This window comes from Panicum virgatum, chromosome 4K (genome assembly GCF_016808335.1).
Source record: "Panicum virgatum strain AP13 chromosome 4K, P.virgatum_v5, whole genome shotgun sequence".
In the NCBI taxonomy this organism is placed as follows: Eukaryota; Viridiplantae; Streptophyta; class Magnoliopsida; order Poales; family Poaceae; genus Panicum; species Panicum virgatum.
The window spans coordinates 36220196-36243822 of NC_053139.1; the positions used below are offsets into that span (position 1 = coordinate 36220196).

The 23627-nt window shown below is 43.0% G+C and overlaps 2 long non-coding RNA genes across 2 annotated transcripts; both read right to left on the reverse strand.

The window, feature by feature from the left end:
• Nucleotides 1–1622: 1622 nt before the first annotated feature.
• On the reverse strand, nt 1623–4737 carry LOC120705192. Its single transcript, XR_005687830.1, has 2 exons — nt 4592–4737; nt 1623–1949 (listed from the first exon to the last, which is right to left on the reverse strand). It is a non-coding gene; the product is annotated as an uncharacterized LOC120705192 (long non-coding RNA).
• Nucleotides 4738–10234: 5497 nt separating this feature from the next.
• LOC120703757 lies at nt 10235–16269 on the reverse strand. Its single transcript, XR_005687221.1, has 3 exons — nt 16041–16269; nt 13354–15621; nt 10235–10441 (listed from the first exon to the last, which is right to left on the reverse strand). It is a non-coding gene; the product is annotated as an uncharacterized LOC120703757 (long non-coding RNA).
• Nucleotides 16270–23627: the final 7358 nt, after the last annotated feature.

Genomic DNA, 23627 nt, shown 5'->3' on the forward strand with positions numbered 1-23627 from the left:
TTTCCTAGGACTAATTCAATGATTAGAGTGTGTGTCGTACAAGTTCTTGTAAGGAACATGGCCCTAGGCCATTGTTTTCTATTTTGGTGATTGTGTGGCAATATGATTATAGGACTAACGAGTTTGTCAAGTGAATAACATGGGTCCCAAGGATGAATACAAAGTCCTAGCAAAACAAAAAAAAAATGAAAAATCAACTCAAAAGAATGATTATTTGGACAAGTATTGACAGACTAAATCGGCCAATGCTATATAGGAACATATCATAGATATACTTCGAAGGTGTTTGTTAGGTCCAAAGATATAATGAAAGCCATTCAAATGATGAAGTATGAAAAGACTAGTAAAGAAACGAAGCAAACAAGCAGAACATTGACAGACCTGTCAATGCTCATGCTGCACATTGTCCATGTCGACCGGTTGAAGCATGACAGATGCATTTGACAGACTAAATCTGTCAATGCTCATGCATCGGTTAAACCAGTGTTGGTGCATTGACTGTGCTATTGTCTAGAAAGCTTATTTGTGCTATAGGGGAAGTCTTTGAGGGACCAGTTAAACCGACACTACGCCAGTACAACTGACCATATATGTCAGAGTTTCAATGGTTAGTTCAAGCCATATGTGACCTGTTGAACCAACGCACAGGCACTGGTTTAACCGACGCTACCCGCAGAAAAGCCCCAACAGCTAGTAACGGCTCTATTGAGTTGGAGGGCTATATATATGCCTCACCTCTTGTCATTTGAGGTTGTTGGAGTCCCTAGAAGTCACATACACACCATAGAAACATCTCCAAGCTATCTATTGATGAAACACTTAGGTTTAGCACAAGCTTTGTGAGTGAGAGTGCTAGACTAGCTCAGGTTTGAGTGAGAGAGCAAGGTATTGTGCCTGTGCTGTGCTTGAGAGTCGCTCAAGCTTGTATCTCGGTGTGTCGGCCATTCTTGGAGTCTTTGTGGCTCGCTAGAACACCTTCGACCCTCCAGCTTAGTGTCGAGTGGCATCGATGACTTTGTGCGGGGGACATGAAGACCTCCATTCTTCGTGGGGAAGCTCTTTAGTGGAAAACGGGACCAAGATGACTGGTAACTTGGGTAAGCCTTGATGGCATTGCCTTTGTGGCAAGTCAAGTTGTTCTCGAAAGAGACTTGGTGGCCCGAAAGCTATACTCTTGATTGAGTGCTTCCACAACGTGGACTAGGGGTGGCATTTGCCGACCGGTACCACGGGATACATCTTTGTGTCAAGAGTTTGCTTCCTCTCATCCTGTCTTTACGTTTCCACATTTCATATTGCAATTTGTGTGCCTTTACTTTCTTAGTGTAGATCAAGCTAGAATTGGCTATAGGTTGCAAAACTTTTCTGGGATGAGGGTTTCACATTAAAAGATTCGTAGTTGCACATGTAGATAGTACGCAATAGTTTAATTTTATGTGCAAAATAGTTAGAGCCATAGGTTAAAGTTTTAGATTGCTTAATTTACGCCCTTTTTCTCCTAGGCTACGAGCACCCGATCACTTTCAGTTCTCAAGTTCAGTCTTCGTGGGTGTCCCATGGACAAAAGAAACTTGATTCATCCAGGCCATCCATTGGAGGCGGTCGACATTGTGAGGAGAGGAAGCGACCGAATGGACTAATCCATCAAACAAATGCACTGTTATACATTCATACGTAAGTATGAAATTTGATCAAAAGTCCTTGATATACTAATTCTTATTACAAGAAAAATATAGCCTACTTGATTTGATCAACTTTACAGATATGGAAAATGCAATCTCGTTGAAATGTACCAGCATTAACAGATCAAAGAAAACAACCAGATAGTCTACTCAAATTTTATGCATTGTGTATAGAATCAGGACGAGCTCCTGCCTCCCAGGCTCTCAGATGCTAATGACAAGAAGGTGAGTATGGATTGCACGATGATGGACAATGGTTGTGCGGATCTGCAATGAAGGTAAAAAATTTTGGCGCCAATTTAAAAGAAAAGGAAAAATGTTAGAAAAATCAAGATATATTCCAATGACTAGTAGTTGTTAGCTGCAAGAAAATGATTGATTTGATTGTAGTAATAGAAACATGTTTCTTGTTTAAATAAATCTTTTATTTTACCTGGAGCTATTTTGTGCAATTTCATATAGTGTTCACTACCGGAATCTAGATGTTTGCCGTGTGCCAAGGACACACGACAAAAGCCCAAAATGCACACGGCGAAATTTTCGCCGTCGGCCGCCCACGGCGAAGCCCCGACGGCGAGCAGGCTGACGGCAAACTCCAACTTTGCCGTGTGCCATTTATCGGGCACACGACAAAAAGGTTGCCATGTGTATTCCTCGACACACCGCGAATTAAACTTACTTGACGCCGTCCTCCACGGCAACGGAGCTGACGGGCACTTCGCCGTGTGCCCTAGGGGCGGCACACGACAAAGAGAGGGTTTTCGCCGTGTGCCTATTCTAACACTCGGAAAATTATTTTTGGAAAAATAAAAAAAATCCCTCATGGCCCACGGCCGCCGCGCCGCTGCCGGCTCCGGAGCACGCACCCTGGCCACGTCGCCGCCCGCGCAGCCACCGTTGCGCCGCCCGGTCCCTGATCTGCGCGCTGCCATCGGCTCCGCGCCCGCTGTGCCGCTGCCCCCGTCCGATGCACTACCGCCGCCCGGACCCCGGCTTGTGCGCCGCCGGCAGCTCCGGGCCCGCCGCGCCGCCTGGTTCCCGTCCGATGCACTGCCGCCGCCGTGCAGCCCGGCCCCCGGTCGGTGCGCAGCCTGCCAACCGTCGCCGCCTAGACCTCGGCTTGCACGCAGTCGCCGGCCCCGCGTCCGACACGCCGCAGAGCCCCCGGCTGGCGTACTGCTGCCGCTGCGCAGCCCGGCTGCTCGCTCCGCACCCGCTGCTCACCTTGGCCCTTGGCCACTGGCTGGCACCCGAAAGAGTGAAGGAGAGAGACGGTGAGAAAAAATGAGAGAGAGATGAGGCCGGCAGTTTGATTTGAGAGAGAGTGGGGATCCGGCTCATATTCTTTGGACCAATAGGAGAGCTCCATTTCTATGCTTTGGATTGATGACGTGGCATGCGTGTTTCTTTAACTATTTTCCAATGCATTTTAATACAGTCAAATAAGCTTAAATAAAAAAAATTATAAACTAGAATATTTTAGATCTCATCGAGCACTACAACTTTCATATATAACTTATTTACATCCGAAGTAATTTGAACATTTTAAAATTTAAAATTGGAAAGATTATAATGATATTTTAAAGGACAAAACAATTTCAAATAGAAAATTTTATAACTCCAAAGTTTAAATTCTTGTCGATCTCTACAACTTTGGTATGGAACTTATTTACATCCGAAGTCAATTGAACGTATATAGCTCAATTTCAACGTATATTACTTTATACGGTTTTGTTTAAAAAATTTAAAATGTTCAAAAAGTTACAAAAAATTAACTCAAATTTGGGATAGAACAATTCTGGTTATCTGGTGCACATACAAAAAAATTGATGTATAATATAAATTATAGTATAAATTCAACTAGAAATGTGAAGGACTCATTCTCATCTCTACTGATCTTCTCCGGAGATTCTTCAGTTTGTAAGCAACCTGCGTGACAATTTGTGCGAAACCTTCTCAAATTTTTACCACAACATCCACGTTTGAAATCAAGATAAAGGGCGTACCCAGTGCCGTAGGCTTCCCGCACTGTGCGGGGTCTGGGGAAGGGTTGTTTTTAATTCCCAAGCCTTACCCACACAAATGTGCAGAGGCTGGGGCTCGAACCCGGGACCTTCCGGTTACAGACGGTAGGCTCTAGATTTTTTCTAGAATTTTCAGACTTCATTTGCTTTTTCTAGAATTTTAAAATAATTAGAACACACAGTCATGTTCACAGTTCCTGACTAAGATATTCAAAATTGCTTACTATTTCCTTGAAACAAACTCAAAATGAACTCACTAACATAAATATTATTTTTCAATTTATTTTATTTCACTATTCGAAACACTTACAGTTCAAATTTGCCTTATCGGTAAAAAATTTGTTTAATGAAATAAAATGACTAAATATACTAAACGGATAGAGTAAAATACGAAAACTTGACACGGAACAGCTATAATAGTGTATGTGTAGAAAAAAATGTTAGCAATGGTAGAATTGAAGTTTTGTGCAAAAGTTTGCCGTATTACACATGACAAAATGGCATGCTTTGTCGTGTGCCTTCCTTGGCACACGGCAAAGCACCACCTTTGCCGTGTGCTAGTAGGGGCACACGGCAAACCATGATGGCTGACCAATGTCCGTCGGGTTGTCAGCTATTTGTCGTGTGCTTGGGGTTAGGCACACGGCAAATAAGATCTTTTTGCCATTGTGAGTGTATGCCGTGTGTTTTATTTCTTAGCACACGGCAAAAAGGTTTTTTACCGTATGTTTGTAGTGCGCCGTGTGTACCACGTTTGGCACACGGTAAAAAGTGGATTTGCCGTGTGCCCGTGAATTTGCACATGGCAAAATCGCAGGCACACAGCAAACTATCGATTTTCGGTAGTGGTTACAACTAGCTTACAAAATACCTTTTGTTACTTACCCATGCCAGGGCTGCAACAAAGCTGCTTCTACATAGGAGTGCCAATAAACTGAGGACGAAAATGAGGAGACGGATCCGGCAGGGGCAGATGGTTGATGACATTCTTGCTGTTCTGCAGTGTCCTCCGCGAGTTGGAGATGCTGGACTCGGCGTGTGCTCAAATGACTGCGGTCTCCTGCAGTATGCTCACATATAGAGGAGCTTCGGTCAAAAGTGAACTGGGCTTTTACACTGAGACGCTGAGGAAGGCGTACGTGCCTCCGGGCGGTCAGCTCGCCGCGTCTTGCACGGGTCATCACTTATGACTTCTGAGTCATCTCCAACTAGGTGATCCGTTCGCAGCATTTTTGCTATGAGGACGAAAATAAGGAGACGAATCCGGCAGGGGCAGATGTTTGATGACATTCTTGCTGTTCTACAGTTCGTCTGCTTCGCGAGTTGGAGATGCTAGACTTGTCGTGCTCAAATAACAGCGCGCTTTCCTGCAGCATGCTCCCGTATACAGGACTAACAGGAGCTTCGGTCAAAGACTCAAAGTGGGTAATGGGCTAGCTTTTACTAGGATAGGGAGGAAGGTGCCTCCTGGCGGTCATCAGCTCGCCGTGTCTTGCACGAGTCATCACTGAGTTATATATATATCTCTAATAATGTAATGCCTGCAATAGCAAATTAAAGGGCAGTTCAAAGCTAATAAGTAATGCCAGTGTGGCTGAAAATGACCATGACAATGACACCTCCTAATGCCGGCATCAAGGCAATGGAAGTCACCAGTCAAGGTCTCGAAGCTCTTATCACTTTGTTCGTTAATTGCACAATCTTTTCGCTTGATTATTTCCTTTGTTATCTTGTTAGCTGTTCCGACTCACGAAAGTCATGGCATGCTTTGCAAAAGCATTCCATTCACGTCATTCCAGCAAGCTCGACATGGACCGCGCGGCCTTTGGTCATTGCTCGTGCCTGATGGGCAGCAAGGCGGCGGGGTATTATTTTTTACAACAGCTAAACAATTAATTTATACTTTGATTATAAGATGTTTCATCGAGGTTCAAACCTTTCTAATTAATTATATTGTTAGTCCTTCTGCTTGGTATCTATATATGCATCATCCATGTCACCTATTTTTTTTTCATTTCATCATTCATATTATTACTCCTTAGCCTCACATGCCAATAGCAAAAAAGATTCAGTTGGGACAACAGATCATACCTAACATTATCATACCTGTTCAGGAAGCCACATTTTCGTGGTGTAACTATCACTTGTTGAAATTGCATGGACGACAACATCTTCTATCTATTATACATATATTTGAGTGTTACAAAAAGCCACCACATTCACTAAGAGTGGCTACAAATTGCCACGTTAATTACCACATTAATCTAAAAAAAGAAGAGTTTGTACCGTTGGATTTTATGAAGATCTAACGGTATAGACTAAATCAAAGAGTCCATACCAAATATGATTAATAAATATATAATTTTAGAATTAAAAAAATTAAGAAAATTAAGACTCAATCAAACAGTCCTTACCAACTGCGATAAGTAAATAGCCAAATTTGGAATTAAAAAACTATCACAAGACTAAAGATCCACATCATACGAATATATAGGAAGTACCTTAATTCGGAATAAAAAGAGAGGCAAGCACTACATTGTGTGCCAAAGACGAAAGATGAATGTAAAAAAACTTATCTATTTCTGAAAGGACTTTTTTTTTATATAAAAGCGATAAATTGGCCCATGTCGCTCTGATTATATATGGATCATGCAAAACATAATCATGACAGTTGGCTTATGCACCAGAATCTGAAACATATATGAGACATTCAGGTGGATTTCTTATCTGAAACATATATGAGATATTAAGGTGGTCATCTTTGAATGATGAATGATTGACAATATCGTGTGGATTTGATATATCTCTTGGCTCGTGATGTGCAGGTGTAGGAAGCAGCATGGCAGAGGTGAAGGTCACATGAAAGATTCATGCTAAGGACCGTGGTGAAAGATGGACGCAACTAGGCTCGGAGAAGCGAAAGGTTCATGCCGAGGGACCAAGACGATGAAGTGGGAATGGAGTAGGACTGGACCGAGCGACCCGAGGAGGCCGTGCGGAGCCATGGACGATCCACATGGTGCACGAAAGAACAAGAGTACGTGGTGATGAAGATGACATCGGCCAAGTCGGCGAGGACGATGGCGAGTCAAGTAGGCGGACTGTGCGGCGGGCGCGTACAAACGACTCGAAGGCGTTAAGGCTCGGTGGGAGGTCGAACACGCGTCGACATCGGCGGTTTGACTGGTTTGACCTCAAAATCGGGGAGTCAGTCACGTCGTGCGGCGGCGTGCGAGAGGGTTTGACCGGTTTGGCCTCAAAATCGGGGGAGACGGGTTTGACTGGTTTGGGCCTCAAAATCGGGGGCGGACTTGACGCGGTCAAGGTCGGGGCGGAGGGCACGTGGTGCCATCACGAAGCTTGCGTCGAGGCGAAGCGAAGTCATGAAGGCAGCGTGTCCGTCCGGTGTTTATATAAAAAGTTGGACGAATCTGCCCCTACATGGGCGGTTATGTAACTACTAGTGTAGGTGTATTTCTGTATTCTGGAGGAGACTTGGAGAATAAGAAAAGGGAGATGGGCAGCCATTCAATCTGGTGGATCAGTTCCAGTCGCCCCTTCTTTTCCCTCTCGGTTCCTCTCTTTTTCTTCCCTCCCCTTCTCTGCCTAAGGTTAGGGATTTGAGATAGATTTTTGAGATATTTGTGCTACGGATTCATGGGAAAGGATGTCCTTCCCTCCTCGTGCCCTATGAGATTTTTATTTGAGGAAAAAGTCTATATCACCCCCCACCTATGGGGGTGGACTACATAATCCTCCAACCTATGAAACGGTCTATATCACCCCATGAACTTTTCAAAACCGATCAAATTACCCATAAAACAGTTTTGAAAAATTATAGTAAATCATAAAATGGAAAATCCAATTATATTAGACTCCAAATGAGTAGATCTACACAGTGAACATATAATATGGTATGCTTTAGTATATTTTTTTGTTGTAGCTTTAGATCTATGCTTTTTATTCATAGCTGTAAAAAAATATACTAAATCATACTATATTATATGTTCACTGTGTAGATCTACTCATTTGGAGTCCAACATAATTGGATTTTTCATTTTATGATTTTTTTATTTACTATGTTTTTTAAAAATACTTTATAGGGTAATTTGACCGATTTTGAAAAGTTCAGGAGGTTATATAGACCATTTCATAGGTGGGAGTTATGTAGTTCACCCCATAGGAGGGAGTGATATAATTTTTTTTCCTTCATTTGAGTCGAATCGTGTTTTCATCCTAACAATCCCGAGCGTTTTTCTTTTTCTCTATTTTCGGAGCTATTTTGGGTGATCTTTTCGTTCTTCACTTTTGGGCGCATTTTGAGCCGAATTTGGAGGGGGGGGGATTTGTTGCTAGTATCCTTGTGAACATCCTTGGTGTGACCCCCATCAAATCTTTCATGGATTTTCTTCGAATTTGAAGTTTTCCCCACTCCATTCGCTGTGCTGTGGCTGGTGGCTGATACTAATTTGTTGTAAGAGAAAAATACTGATGGCTGACTGGTGGCTGGTGCTGATTTTATGTGAGAGAAAAATACTGTTGGCTGGTTGCAGCGAATAGAGCGGATCATGTTTTTGGACGGAGCGTTCGGTTTTTCTCTAGATTCGCAGCGAATACTCACTATTTTTGCAACCTTTCTCTTGGATCCATAAGTTTTTTTGGTTGTGCATCTATGGACGAAATTTAGTTTGGATTCGTTGAGTATTGCGACTTCAATTTCCGTTTGATGTCCGGTCTCCTCGTTTCTTCCGCTCTTGTTCTTCTCTGTTCGTGCATCCAGCGGAGGAGCGCGTGCGCGAGGAGCTTCACGCGGCCTTACCCAGCGCGCAGCAGCTCTCTCGGCGGCGCGCGGTGTGCTCTGCTAGTGGCCGCAGCGCGAGGCACAAGGGCAGGGCTGCCGGCGGCGGCTAGCACAGCTGCCGGCAGCGGCGACGGCGGCCTGCAGTGCGAGGCGGCGGCTGCCGCAGGCGCTTGCGCAGCCAGCAGTGCATGCGCATCGCTCGTGCTGCCCGCAGGCCAGGTGGGCCGGCGAGCGTGGGCAGCAGCCCACGAGTGAGGCAACCAGGCCTCTGGCCAGCAGGCCGGCAGTGCTGCAGGTGCACACGGCGCAGGCGCAGGCCTTTGCATTGGGCGAGCAGGCCACTCGGCTCCCTGGATTGGCAGCCCAGTGCAGGCAGCTGCATGCAGCTCATGCGTGAAAGGTGAGCAAGCAGTGAGAAGGCCCGGGGAGCATTTTGACTTGTCTGTTATTCTTCTATGCATGCTTAGTTATTTTGCTTATTTAATTAACTAATTAGTATTTGAATTAGCTCATATTTAATCCTTTCTTGTGCTTGATCATTCTCGTGCTATTCAGTGCTTTGAGCTTTTTAGCGTGACCTTTTAGCTTGTGTTAATTAGCTAAATTTGTTAGTCTTTGCATGCTTAATTAAAATGACTCTTTTATAGTATTTAGTTCCTATCTTTTTGGTGAGTCATTTAATTGGTTTTCTGATTATACTTTGCTTCCACTTAATTTTGAGCTTTGCTAATCATCGTTGATTTGAGCCTCGTCCTTTGCATCGCATCCGCATTGCCTGAGCCGATTGCTTTTCGCGTGCTTCCGCTTTGCGTCAAGCTTTTTCTAACCGTTTTTAGGGTGAACTCCTCATGTGTTGGCTTGTATCACCTTGGCGGTTAGAAGAGATGCGTCGGGTTGAATTCGAGACATAGACCTTGTTCTCTTAGAGAATTTTTAAAAAATCTCGTTCACCCCTCTGGTCGCCCTTCAGCTTATCATCAAAATTAAATATAATAATGGATATGATGTCATAATATAACAAATCGACCACAATTGCAGTGTTTTTTTGACAGTCACATCTTTTTATTAGCGGCCTACAGATCCGTCAGCTAATTTTTCCCTAGGACTTCGATGAGTAGAGTGTGTGTTGTACATGTGCTGAAGTTCAGTGTTTGTGGGTGTCACATGGACAAAAGAAACTCTTTTATTCATCCAGCAGGTCATCCATGGAAAAGTGGCAGTCGACACTGCGAGGAGAGGAAGCGACCGAATGGACTAATTCGTCAAGCAAATGCACTGTTACATAAGTATGAAATTTGATCAAAAGTTCTTGATATACTAACACTATGTAAAAAATGACCTATAGTGACGTGCACAAAGATGACGTCACCTTTGTTATCTGGATGACGCGCGAAGAAGATGCACGTCACGTTTTACCTCTTGGTCACCTTTTACCACTATGTAAAAGAAAATATTTTTTTGATTTTTATTCACACTGCAAATATTTTATTTTAACACGCAAAAGAATGATACCCGTCACCTATGTATTGACATAGGTGACAGATTAAGAGTACCATAGGTGACGGCTCATACTGATGCCCGTCACCTTTTACGTATATATGTGACGGATTTTTGCCCGTCACTTTTCTGTTCTAATCAATGACGATGTATAGGTGACGGGCGCGATGTCCGTCACCTTAGGGAGATGACGACCGTCACTATAGGCCTCTTCTTACATAGTGTAATTCCTATTACAAGAAAAATATAACGATTGATTCGACTTTACTGACATGGAAAATGCAATAATCTCGTTCATATTTATATTAACAGATCAAAGGAAATAACCAGATAGTCTATGCATTAATCAGGATGAGCTCCCGGGTTCCCAGGAGTCAGGTGCTAATGACAAGTAGGTGAATGCGGACTGCACCATGGCGGACAGGGGTTGTTCGGATCTGCATGAAGGCAAAAATCATGGCGCGGATTTAAAAAAAAAGTCAGAGAAATCATTCCAATTATTAGTAGTTAACAGCAAGAAGATTATTGATGCGGTTGAAGTAATATATAGAAACATGTTTATTGTTTAAATAAATCTTTTATTTTAATGGAGCTATTTTGTGAAATTTCATGTAGTGTTTCAGACGAGGTGGATAAAAAGTTTGGGAATTTATTTTGCAGTGTCATATTTTTGCCAGCCCCTAGAGCTTTTTCTACCACGTGCCCCTAGCTTTTTCCACCAGCCTAAGAGAGGGCAATGGGGAGAGATGGGAGGGAGAGGCCAGTAAAAGATGAGGAGTTGATAAGTTGATAAGTCAGAAGACAGACAAGTTAGTTTTTAGTGCACCGCTTGCATTTAAACTATTTACCATCGATCTAGGCAACTGGTTCTGAAAATAGTTAGGAGGCAACTACATGGAGAGATCTCTCCACATAATTTCACGTGGGTCCCACACTATCTTCTTCTCCACCGCCTTTCTCTTCTTCCCCATCTCATCTTCCTCGCCTCCTCCAGCCGGTCCATCCCCACCCCCACACACACCTCCACCGCTCGCGGCGGGCGGCGACCCCGCCGCTCCACTCGCGTACCACCCTCACCGCACCACCCCGCCCACCCGACCACTTCCACCGCTCGTGTAACGAACATGGCACCATTTATACCATTTCGAGTGATTTTGGTGATCGTATGACAACGCAATCAATGAGACTAATGGTTTTGTTAAGTGAATATTTCTAGATCCCAGGGATGAAGTAAAAAGGCCATGCAAAGCAAAACACGAAGAAAGAACTCAAAGAAACGCTGAATTGGACGAGTTCTACTGAAATCAGTAGCACCGGAAGAACCGATGCCTATAGCATCGGTGCATCCGATGGTTGTCGGAAGATCCGACGCCCTGGCTTTGGCACAAGTTTGTGCGCCTCTGGAGATCAAGTGAAGAAAGAAGTGAAGCACCGGATGAACCGACGGTGTCAAGAGAGACATTGGTGCATTTAATATACTATGTTCCAGAGACGATGTCAAGCGCACAGGAGCCACGCCTTCAGCACCGGATGAACCGATGCCCCATCGGAACAAGCGTCGGTGTAATGATGTCAGTAAGGAGCAACGGCTATCTGCGGATCAAGTATCACCGGAAGAACCGACGACTAAGCATCGGTTCAACCGATGGTCCCTGAAGGTGCTGCGACCTTGTCAGAGAAGTCAACGGTTAGTTCAAAGCGCAGAGTGACCGGAAGAACCGATGCACTATGCACCGGATGTTCCGATGCCTACGCAGAAAGCTGCTAACGGCTACAAACAGCTAGTTCGACTTGGAGGTCTATATATATGAGCTCCCCCGGCCATTTGAAGTTTGCTGGAGTTGCTGAACATCCCACACACACCCAAGAACATCTCCAAGCCATCCAAGAGTATAAAGATCAAATCTTTAGTCCTTAGCACAAGCTTTGTGAGTGTTAGTGCAAGGTTAGCTCTTGAGTGAGTGATCAAGCAAGGTTTAGATCCTTGTGCTGTGGTTCTAGAGTGAACCATCCTTGTATCTCGGTGCGCTGGCCTCCTTGGAGCTTTGGTGGCTCGCCAGCAAGTCAACGACCCTCCGGCTTGGTGTGGAGCGGCGTCGACGATATTGTGTGGGAGACGGAGACCCCTCCTTCGTGGGCAATCTCCCTTAGTGAAGATCAGGATCAAGGTGACCGTGATTGTGTTCACGGAAGAGACTTGATTGCCGGGAAGCGATACTCTTCGTGAGTGCTTCAACAACGTGGATGTAGGGGCACCTTTGTGGCAATCCGAACCACGGGATAAATCCTCGTGTTAAGAGTTCGCTTCCTCTCATCCCTCTCTTTAAGCTTCCGCATTTCATATTGCAACTTGTGTGTCTTTACTTTCTTAGTGTAGTATCTTGCTAGAATTGGCTATAGGTTGCAAAACTCTTTTGGGATGAGGATTTCACACTAAGGTGAACCATAGTTGCACATCTAGATAGCTTGAATTAGTTTAAGTTTTGTGCAAACTAGTTGGAGCCATAGGTTAAGGTTTTAATAGAGCCTAATTTACCCCCTCCCCCTCTTAGGCTAGAGCACCCGATCACTTTCAGCTCGCCCTCGCCATCGACCCCACACCCACCAGGAGGCCTCCACCACCTAAGACCGGACGGCGCCATCGCCAACTGGCCTCGCCGCCCACACCCCACCTCCTCCGCAGGGTCGTCCGTCTCCCATGGTCATCCCTCTAAGGCCGCCGGCCATGGAAACTCCTCAACCCCGAACCCGCAAACCCTAAGGCCGCCGACCTCCACTGCCACCCGTGTCCGGCGGCGACCCACCGTCGGCTGCTCCACCCACAACTCACCAGTGATGGAGTCAGGGGCGGAGCCAGAAATTTGTTTTTTTCATTATTAGGAGGGGCCAAGCATGTTAATTTATAGAAAAATTTAATCAAAATTCAAATGTTCAATGGAAATTTGGGGACCATAGGGGGGGGCAGGCCCCTGCCCGCCCCCCTGTCTACGCCCCTGGATGGAGTACTCGTCGGAGAAGTCCGTCTTGTTATCTTTCTTTTCCCATTTGTTACCTTCTTTTCCCTCCCCTTTGTTTTCCTACTGTAATGGGAGGGGCTCTTGCTTTAGTTTAAATCCAGAGGCCTTTCGATGCAGGATTTTCGAAATGGTTATAGTTCCGACCTCTTAGCCGACCGGCTTGCAAATGGGTCCATTTTTAGGGTTGGTCATCTAAGAGGACCAGTCCTCAAAATATGCAACATTTTTAGATCTGGTTCTAAGGTGTGACTGATCCATAAAAGAGAGGTATTTCCACAAATAGTTTCGGGCGTATTGAACTTTACAAAATACCTTCTGTCCTCAGTACTTACCATGGCCAGGGGCGCAAGGTGGGCGAGCTGCAACAAAGCTGCTTCTATATAGGAGTGCCAATAAACTGAGGACGAAAATGAGGAGACTAAGACGGCAGGGGCAGATGTTTGATGACATTGTTGCCGTTCTACAGTGTGCTCCGCGACTTGGAGATGCTGGACTCGGCGTGCTCAAATAATAACATCGCTCTCCTGCAGCAGCTCCATCACATATATAGAGGAGCTTCGGTCAATGAGTCAACTGTTCTTTTATTACTGAGATGCGGAGGAAGGTGCCTCCGGGCGGTCAGCTCACTGTGTCTTGCAAGTAAAGGGTCATCACTTCTGACTTCTGTGTCATCTCCAATAATTAATAATGCCCACAGCAAAGGACATGCAGTTCGAAGCTAACGGCAGGTCCGCGTGCTTGAATGACCCGGAAATTTCCGACGGCAGCCGGTACCAAGGCAATGGCGGTCACTACTCAAGCACCCGGTTCTTCTTCTTCTTCTTCTTCTTTTTGAGATTCTGCTCACCCTGTTCTTCCACTGCACAATTCACATGATTCGTTCATGCACGCTTTGAAAAAGTATTCCATTCACGTTATTCTCGCAAGCACAACACGGACAACAATGTGAAAGTATATTGTTTTACACCAACTGTTCTCGAATTTCTTCATAGATGTCAACCGTTCAATTATTAAATAGACTTGTATATTAGTTAATAACATGCCAAGACAGTCCACCAATTACCAGACATCCCTAATATTTTTAATCCAAATTAGTATATCATGTCTTGTTGGATTAGTTCCATGTCACCGATTGCTTGCGAGACAAGAGAGAAGGCAATATTTTGTCTTCACCGCGTGCGATGTATTGTGGACCAAGCCATTCGTGGTTTGACTAGGACTTGGTAAAATCGGATGGAGGGCACCATTAGAAGGTGCCTTTTTCTATAGACTATAAAAAAAATTGGCTTTGCTGAAAGACCCTACAATTCTATGGGAATTAGCTGGCTCATGTAATAATATTTTCTACTCAAATTGGTCACTAAACACTCATGGAAGACAATTGTACCATATGCTTGCCTTTTTCTCCAGGAGTGACCATTCACTACTACCTGAACTATTTTCACCACCGGTTCTTAAAGGACCGGCAGTGATAAATTTTCATCGCCGGCTTCAAAAGGAACTGGCGGTGAAAACGGCTCGTGCCACACACCGGCGTCATTTTCACCACCGGTCCTAACAACGAATCGGCAGTGATAATAATTTTCACTGCTAACCCTAGCCACGCGGTCCCACAGTGAAAATTGTACATTATATATCCCTCCTCCCTCTGCTCCATCTACCCGAGGCCACCAATTCTCACATTTTTTCTGCCATTTCTCATCAAATTGGCCATTGGAGGAGAGTATTGCAAAGAGAAGTTCAATGTGCAGCCGGGACAAGAATCATAGATGAGAAGTTCTCACAATTTCAGATGTCTATGCGGGTAAGATGCCTTGACTTAACCAAGATTTGTTGTCAAATGAACACTATATATGGATTGCAATCATTACTACAAAACCAAAATTATAGACAAGTGGTAAGTTGTTTATAAACATGTTTAGCCACTCGTCTAGCTGTGATCCCTGGCCTATTTATTTCACATGTGCAAAGTGAACACCTATGAAAAACGATTACCATATATATAGGTAGTACATTTGTACCGCTTTGGTAATTATGGGGGTATCTATGTCCAATATCAATTTGGCTACAATTGTATTGTAATTTTGACATTGTCACATTTTCTTGATAGGGCACAGCAAAAGACGTTCTAACGGTGTCCCCAGACAATTTTTCCCTAGAACTAGTTAATTCGATGAGTAAAGTGTGCCTCACACAGGTTCTAATGTTTAGTACTTCAGTATGGGTGTCCCACGGACAAAAGACAACCCGTTTTATTCATCCAAGCCATCCATTGTAGAAGTGGCGGGCAATAACATTATGAGGAGCGGAAGTGACATGAACTGGATGGACTAATCCGTCAAACGAATGCACTGTTGAAAGGCCTTGATATACTAATTCCTATTACATTTATTCAAGTTTACTGAAATGGAAAATTAAATGCAGTCTCTTTCAAATATGCAGAATTAGGATGAGCACATATATTGGAAACCAGATAATCTTCTCAAATTCTATGCATTTTGTACAATCAGAGGATGAGCTCCCCGGCTGCGCTATCAGGTGCTAATGATGACAAGAAGATGAGAACGGACTGCACACTGGTGCACCGGGGTTGTTCGGATCTGCAATGAAGGTCAAATCACGCCACATATTTCTTTTTAAAAGGAAAAATGTCATAGAGAAATCAAAATATTCCGATGGTATAGTTAAATATAAGAAAATTATTGATGCGATTGAAGTAATGGAAACACATTTCCTGCAGTACTTTTGTGAAATCTCAGATAGTGTTTACAGCCTTACAGGTAAAGTGGACAGAAGATAGGAAATTCACAGGCTCATTTTTTTCTAAGAAATGTGAATCAAGATAGCTTAGTTAGATCTTTTCTAGGGAAACTGGAAACCTACCCAACCCACTAGGACTTTGGTGCTCACATTTTTCCAAAGTTGTTCCATATGAATCGTGTTTCAGAAAAAAAAAACAAATCATTCTCTTTTTGCCTCAAGGTACACATACAGGATCAGGAGAGTATTTACTTACCACCACCACTAGGTGCGTTGGGGTTACGTGCAGTAACGCTGCTGCTGCTGACAAGGAACAGTAAACTGAGGACGACAATCAGGAGCCGAATCAGGCAAAACCATGTGGTTGATGACATCGTTGTTCTACACTGTGCTCCACGTGTTTTTTTTTTTTGAGTATTGGGAGAGGGCCGAAGTTAGCAACCAAAGGGAACACCTAGCGTGGCAGACTAGGCGTGCCCAAATGACAGCACTCCACAGCATCTACGGACAAGTTCACCTATATATAGAGGAGCTTTCGATCAAAGTCTGGACTGGGCTTTTAATGGGGATATGCGGAGGAAGCTGCATCCGGGATCAGCTCGCCGTGTCTTGCACGGGTCAAGTCTGTCTTCTCCAATGACACAATGCCCGTTTACAGGGACAGTCAAAGTAAAAATGCCTGGTCCGCCGCGTGGCTGGATGAGCTTAAAATTTCAACGGCCGGCATCAAGGCAATCAATGGCGATCACTAGCCAAAGTACACAATAGCTCTTGTCACCCGGTTCTTCTAGTACTGCACAATTCACACAATTCGCTGACGCTTTGAAAAAGCATTCCATTCACGTCATTCTCGCAAGAACAAGGACAACAATGTGACAGTATATTATTTTACACCAGATTTTCTTGAATTTTTTCGTAGATGGATATCAAATGCAATAATAGGTCTAGTGTCATATCTATTATCTTATTATTTGGCCAACAAACGGAGCCTCCACGTTCGCTCTCAATGTCTAGAAATTTTCATATTAATCGGAGAAAAATAGAAAAAATAAAAATTACCCACCACTGCCATTATGATAAAAATTAGCCTAAAATACATGTGTACCCAATTAAAAATCACCCACCAATACCATTATAAAAAATTAAATATAAAATACCATTTAGCTATGTATCAGTTACAAATATGTACTATTAATAAAAACTAAGGCTAACAACAATCAATCAAAATAAAATAAAAATAAGAATAATTATCTACATAATATTATTAAAGCTCGACAAATCAAATTGTTATTATAGGTAGATCATAGTTGAATTGTTTTAATCGACAATAAGACATAATTTACAATAACGAACATGATGATGTATGGTAAAAAAAAATAGTATAACCTTTAAGTAAGGATACAACGACATGCAAATTGTTTAATTTTCAATCTTATTATTTGGCCAACAAACGAAGCCTCCACGTTCGCTCTCAAGGTCTAGAAATTCTCACGTTAATCGGAGAAAAATAGAAAAATAAAAATTACCCACCACTGCCATTATAATAAAAATTAGCCTAAAATACATGTGTACCCAATTAAAAATCACACACCAATGTCATTATAAAAAATTAAATATAAAATACCATTTAGCTATGTATTAGTTACCAATATGTACTATTAATAAAAACTAAAGCTAACAACAATCAATCAAAATAAAATGAAAATAAGAATAATTATCTGCATAATATTATTAAAGCTCGATAAACTCTAAAAGTTTAGAAATTCCCACGTTAATCGGAGAAAAATAGAAAATAAAAATTACACACCACTGCCATTATGATAAAAATTAACCTAAAATACCTGTGTACCCAATTAAAAATCACCCACCAATGCCATTATACAAAATTAAATATAAAATATCATTTACCTATGTATCAGTTACAAATATGTACTATTAATAAAAACTGAAGCTAACAACAATCAATCAAAATAAAAATAAAAATAAGAATAATTATCTGCATAATATTATTAAAGCTCGACAGGTCAAATTGTTATTATGGGTAGATCATAGTTGAATTGTTTTAATCAACAAAAAGACATAATTTACGATAATGAACAGGATGATGTATGGTAAAAAAAATAATATATCCTTTAAGTAAGAATACAACGACATGCAAATTTTTTAATTTTCAATCTTATTATTTGGCCAACAAACGGAGCATCCACGTTCGTCCTCAAGGTCTAGAAATTCCCACGTTAATCGGAGAAAAATAGAAAAATAAAAATTACCCACCACTGCCATTATAATAAAAATTAGCCTAAAATACCTGTGTACCCAATTAAAAATCACTCATCAATGCCATTATAAAAAATTAAATATAAAATACCATTTAGCTATGTATCAGTTACAAATATGTACTATTAATAAAAACTAAAGCTAACAACAATCAATCAAAATAAAATGAAAATAAGAATAATTATCTGCATAATATTATTAAAGCTCGACAAATCAAATTGTTATTATAGGTAGATCATAGTTGAATTGTTTTAATCAACAATAAGACATAATTTACGATAATGAACATGATGATGGATTGTAAAAAAAATATAACCTTTAAGTAAGGATAGAACGACATGTAAATTTTTTAATTTTCAACACTAGCCGCGCAAATGCGCGGGTTATACGCCTAGTTATAACAAATCGGCAAGAATTGCAGTATTTTTTAATGGAGCCCGTCAGCTAATTTTTCACTAGGACTAATTCGATGAGTAGAATGTATGTCGTACAAGTTCCGAAGTTCAGTACGTCTTTGTGGGTGTCCCATGGCCATGGACAAAAGAAAACCTTATTGTTCATTCAGGCCATCCATTGGAAAAGTGGCAGTCGACATAGTGAGGCGGAATCGAAGCGATCGGCTGGACTAATCCATCAAACAAGTATGTATCATTACATTTACTTACGCAAGTATGAAATTTGATCGAAATTCCTTGATATACAAATTCCTATTACAAGAAACATAGCCTACTTGATTTATTCAAGTTTACTGACATGGAAATGCAGTCTCGTCCGAATGTACCAGCATTAACAGATCGATCAAAGGAAACAACAAGATATAGTCTTCTCAAATTTTATGCATTGTGTAGAATCAGAGGATGAACTCCCGGGCTCTCAGGTGCTTAATGACAAGAAGGTGAGTGCGGACTACACGATGGTGGACAGGGGTTGTTCGGATCTGCAATTAAGGTCCAAAATAATGCAGCGGATTTTAAAAATAAAAAATGCCATAGAAAAATCAAGATATATTCCAATGACGACGTATAGTTAACTGCAAGAAAAATTATTGATACGGTTGAAGTGAAAGAAACATGTTTCTTGTTTAAATAAATATTTTATTTACCTGGAGCTAATTTATGAAAACTCATATAGTGTTAAATGCAAGGTGCACTACGGGAACAGGGGCTTTACCGACGTTAGGTTCAACGGCGAGTTGCACGTGACGGGCACGTGCTGCTCTTTGCCGAGTGTCTTTCAGTAGGCACTTAGCAAAGAAGATGTTTGCCGAAGTGCCCCTATTACATCACTCGGCAAAGCATTTATTTGCTGAGTGTTTTAGGTTTGTCGTGATTTTTTCTGTCACACTGGGCAAACAACTAGTTTGCCGAGTGCCCCTCACGGCAAAACTCCGGGCATTCGGCATATCAGTTTTCCGGTAGTGGCGAATAATAAGAAGTTAGGGAATTTGCAGTATCATTTTCTTAAAAAAATGCGAACCTAGATAGCTCAATTGGTTAGATCTTTCGTAGGGGAACCTATTTATTTGGGTACTCACATTTTTAAGAATCTATTATCTTATTATTTGGCCAACAAATGGAGCCTCCACATTCGCTCCCAAGGCCTAGAAATTCTCACGTTAATCGGAGAAAAAAAATAAAATTACCCACCACTGCCATTACGATAATATTTGCCCAAAATACCCTTATGCCTAATTAAAATTAACCCACCACTGCCAGTAAAAAATAAACTAAAATACTCTATATCTTATTTATATGAATTGCGGTAACTTAAGTCATGGAAATAGAAAACTTATTTGTACACACGGATTGGGAAGATTAAAATATGAAGCAACCACTTTTTGAGCCTACAATCCAATCGATCTCATATGTACAGATCGTTGAGTGTTCATCTTGACCAAGTTATAGCTTAGCCGGATATAGGACACCAGAGTCGCGACTAGCAGGAGCAGTAGTCCATGACGGTTGTGAGTTGGCCCAGAAGAGTAATAAGCAGTGTTGTTATCAGGCTTGAAGACGGTAATCACATGTAATTGAGAGACGAGCGACTGGACGAAGTAACATGTTGAGCAAGACGATCGAGAGTTCGAGATAGCGTGCGGCAGTAGCAATACAAGATATGATAACAAAGATGGAAAAAATCACAAATTGTTTATTAAGCAAGCGTTCAGAGGTGCACAATACACGGTGGAGAAGTACTGCGAAAAAGAATTAAGCGAGATAAAAAGTCATTTTCTATTTTCCCAATCTCTATTGCTAACACACTTGCTTCTTTATGTATGTTCGGTCTCAAGACATAAATAATCATGCTAATAAAAAAAATCGACCACTACAATTATGATAATATTAGCCAAAAATATTGCTATGCCTAACGAAAATAACTAATCATTGCTGTTATGAAAACATTAATCAAAAATACCTTTAGCTACCTTCTTTGCAATGATACCTCAAGTTATGTATAAATTATCAACTTATATTATTGATTAAAAAATAAAGCCAGCAAAAATTATTTAGTTAGAATAGGAACAAGTTAAAAGAAAAGAGAGATCGACCAATGGAGATAGTAATAGAGCCCTAACAAAAAAACTTATGACAATATATCTACATTTAAATTACTTTTAGGAACTAGACATAGAGTGCGATAGTAAAAGAACAACATAAGGGAAAAGTATAAATTTATAATAATAATAATAATAATAATAATAATAATAATAATAATAATAATAATATCAATATATATAAACATTTAGATTCTCGATAGTAGCCGCGCAAATGCACGGGCCATCTCACTAGTTTGTTAGTAATTCATGTTACGTCCGCACTATTATTCTAACATTATGTAAAGAAAATGTTAAGAAAATAAATCATTCGTTTTTCGCCTCAAGGTAACACAGGCTCGGGATGGTATTCAGTACTTATCAGTTTGGCAAGGCGGTCATGAGAAGGCACCTGCCGTAAGGCTGTTGACAAGGACCAATAAGCTGAGGACGACAATTAGGCGTCGAATCAGGCAAAAGCATGTGTTTGATGACATTCTTGCCGTTCCGTGAGATGGAGAGGGAAGAAGTTAGCAACCAATAAAAGTGAGCACTAGCCTGCTAATAAACTGGGCGTGCCCAAATGACAGCGCTCCACCAGTATCTATAGACAGGCTCACCTATAGAGAGGAGCTTTCGATCAAAGTGTGGACTGGGCTTTTAATGGGATACACGGAGGAGGAAGCTGCATCCGGGCGTGGTCAGGTCAGCTCGCCGCCGTACCTTGTGCCGGTCAAGTCTGACTGATCGCCAATGATATAATGCCCGTTTACAACAAAGGGCCGAAGTAAAATGCCAGGTCCGCGGGCCTAATCGACCTCTTAAAATTTCCGAAGGCCGGCATCAAGGCGCGGTCACCAGTCAAAGTCCACAGTAGCTCTTGTCACCTGGTTCTTCCACTGCACAATACGCATGACTCGTTTACGCTTTGAGAAAAGCATTCCATTCACGTCATTCTCGCAAGCATGACAAGGACAACATTTTTGCAGCATATCAGTTTACACCAATTCAACTGTCACTACGGACACAGGTGGTTTGCCGAGTGCCCACCCTGGGCAAATATAACCGAGAACTGAGGATCTAACCGAAAAAATTGAGAACCGGAGCCGAACCGAACCGAAACTGAGAATTTCGATTCCTCTTCAGTTCCTAGTTCTCAGGAACTGAAGAACTCAGTTCGATTTCAGTTTCTGGGCTCGGTTAATCGAAGAAAAGTCCATGACAAATTTAGCCCAATTGAGCTGAGTTGCTCAAGGCCCAAGCCCAACAAGAAACCCTAGGTAATCCCTCCCACACTCCCACTCCCATCCCCATCCACCTGAGCAGCCGCCAGCCACATCAGCGCCTCCTTGGTCCTGGCTGCCGACGCCCCCACGGCCTCACGAGCGCACCTCCACTGCTCCACCTCGGGTCCTCCGCCCGGCCGCCGGTACCTGCCCCGCCCGGCGTCCGCTCCCCACCGGCCAGCTCCGCGGTCCGCGCCGGTACGCCACGCGCCCCACGCCCCCCACTCAGGTCTTGGCAGGGCGGCGGCGGCAGAGCCCAGCCGCGGAGGCAGCTTGACGGCGGCAGCGCGCGGCCCCGCTCCCATCCCGGCGGCGCAACGCAGCTCCCTCCACTCCTTGGTGCTCGAGATCTAGCGGGTGAGGGGAGGGCGGGCGGGCGGCGGTGGCCACCTCGCTGGCCAGCGCGTGCGTGGCGGCGGCGGCCACCCCGACAGGCGCGCGGCCAGCGCTTGCATCTTGCGCGGCTCGACGACGCCGCTGTGGCCGGTGGGCCGGCGGTCCCCTCCGCCTGGAATTTTTTTTATTTTTGTTGATTTGGAAACTGTGTTCGGTATTTCGGTTATAACCGGAACCGAAAAAATCGAAACCGAATTTGCTCGGTTCCTATTTCTGAAAATAACTGATCGGTTTCTATTTCTAAGAACCGAATTTGTGTAGAAACCAAAGAACCGAACCGATCGGTTCGGTTAGAACTGAATGTCCAGGCCTACCAGAAACTCAGCAAATGACATTTTACACTCGGCGAAAGGGTTTGCCAAGTGCGGCACTCGACAAAGAGCACTCGGCAAAAAAAAGTGACGGTGAAGCCATCTTTGCCGAGTGCCTTTTCTCGAGGATTCGACAAAGTTTTGCCATGTGCCGGTATGCACTCGACAAAATAAAGTAAAGCGGCCGGCCAAGCGACGGTTAACGCACTATGTAGGAAAAGGCCTATAGTGACGGGCGTCATCTCCCTATGGTGACGGGCGTCATCTCCCTATGGTGACGGGCGTCACTCGTACATTGTCACTGTTTAGAACAGAAGAGTGACGAGCAAGCCCGTCACCTATGTGACAAAAAGGTGACGGATAATAGTCGACAACCATCACCTTTCTTGGTGACCAGACCTCCCGTGTGAGGTCTTCGACCGTCACATTTGTGTACTCCAGGTGACGAGCCTTTAACAAAACCCGTCACTTATAAGTATGTAGAAAGTGACGGGCTTCAGTTTAGCACCATCACCTTTTTTGGTGACCAAGCCCCCTATGGGGTCTACGACCGTCACATTTGTCCAACATATGTGACCGTTAGCTCACGACGCCCGTCACCTAGGATTCTAGATAAGTGACGGGTTGTGCTTTAATGCGCCGTCACCTAGTGAGTATACAGAAGGGACAGGATTGGTTGTTGCCTGTCACTTTAGAACCTGACTCCTGCAAGCTGATATTTGTTTTCTGGCTGCATCCTAGAGCACAGTTTGGATTTGGCAGCCTTTTTGTTGATCCAGCAAACACATAGAATAAAACTCAATTGATATCTCATAAAACTTACATAAGAAACAACCACTAACTGTACATGACAAACTATATATTATATCTCTACACTACAAATTAACAGTACACATATACAATAATCACATGAATCGAGAGTACGTCCATGAAAGAATTAACAGTACACATATACAATTATCAGTTCAGCTGCGACAGTGGAAGTCACCTTTGTCGCTTATGACATCTACAAGCAAGAAGGAGGCAAGCCTTTCTCTAATAGC